The sequence below is a fragment of the Octodon degus genome, unplaced genomic scaffold (assembly GCF_000260255.1).
Source record: "Octodon degus isolate 3935 unplaced genomic scaffold, OctDeg1.0 scaffold00033, whole genome shotgun sequence".
In the NCBI taxonomy this organism is placed as follows: domain Eukaryota; kingdom Metazoa; phylum Chordata; class Mammalia; order Rodentia; family Octodontidae; genus Octodon; species Octodon degus.
Window position 1 is genome coordinate 12,903,398 of NW_004524609.1, and position 1,329 is coordinate 12,904,726.

Sequence of the window (1,329 nt, forward strand, 5' to 3'; positions counted from 1 at the left end):
ATAAATAAAAATGATGAGAAGCACCCTAGTATATAGGAAATGCTCACTTCCCTGAAGGACAGGTTGGGGTAGGCCCGGTTCTCTCTTGGGCTTTAAGTGTAAAGGCAAACATCACACCTTAAAAAGAAGCTATATTCAGTCACAGCAAGTGAGACCTCTTTCTTTAAGCCTATTGAGCAGAAGCTGTTCGGGAATTGGTGGATGTGGGTGGTGGAGCATTCGGGCCAGATGTTCAGTGAGAGATCAAGTGTTCTGCAGCCAGGTGCCAGGTCTGGCTGATGTTGAAATTGGGCTGGGGCCCAATCTTGATAGCATTTGTGAACATCTTGCCTCATTGTGAACATCAAATAAGCCCTGCTGGATCATCCTATAGATTTCCTTGGCAGTGTGGATGAACGCCTCTTCAACACTGCAGGCGGTTTTGACTGAAGTCTCCATGAACATCAACTCGTGCTCCCAAGAAAAGGCCTCTCTCTCTCTCCTTCCTCTCTTTTCACATCCCCGCACAACTCGAGATCACTCTTATTCCTAATGAGCATGATAACCATGTCAGAGCCAGAGCGCTGGCAGGACGCCTCCAACCATGAGGTCAGGTGGTGGAAGGTTACAGGCTTGTAATGTCACACACCTGGAGTGCTCCTGCTGTTCCCCTGTAGCAGGAATGGGTGACAGAATGGAAGCATTCTTGCCTGACCATATCTCAGATTTGTAATTTTTTTTTTCTCCATCAGTGTTGACCGCAGGGGCTCCAAACTCTACCCCCATTAAGAGGTCATGTCCAGGTTGGAACTTCTTATCTGTAAACTGCAGGGGGAGACATGACTTCCCTTCTCCTGAGGGACGATTTGTGTCACAGGAGGCACTGCCTTGGGAACTTCCTTATACATCTATAAAGATGGTCACATAGTGAAGTTGGTGTTTATGCCTGTCTTATAAAAAATCTGTCCACGACTCTTTCAGTGCTCAGAGAAGGGGCCCTAAGTAATGGACACAAACTCTTCTTAAGAGGGGGCTACAGTCATGCAAGCTAGGGCTTCCAAGGAAAACAGCAGGAAGGAAGATCAGCTTGAACTGACTTCTAACACATTCGTGAGACTTCCACGAATGAAGAAAGGGTTATGTAGGGTTACATAGGCAGACAGAGACACAGACAAAAAGAGCAATGGCATGGTATGCCAAGGGCATGGGGCAGGTGCCTTGGCTGGGATGGAAGGCTGCCTTGACTGTGGAAAGGGAAATTAGGGATATTGTTGGTGACTGAATGGGAAAGGGAGAGGCAAGTGTGTCAAACTATGAAACTAGCCTTCAGTAATCTCTCAGATCAAAAAA

General features: G+C 47.0%; 1 pseudogene; it reads right to left on the reverse strand.

The window, feature by feature from the left end:
• Nucleotides 1-232: 232 nt before the first annotated feature.
• LOC101567732 overlaps nt 233-1,329 on the reverse strand; it is a 3,266-nt pseudogene continuing 2,169 nt past the window's right edge.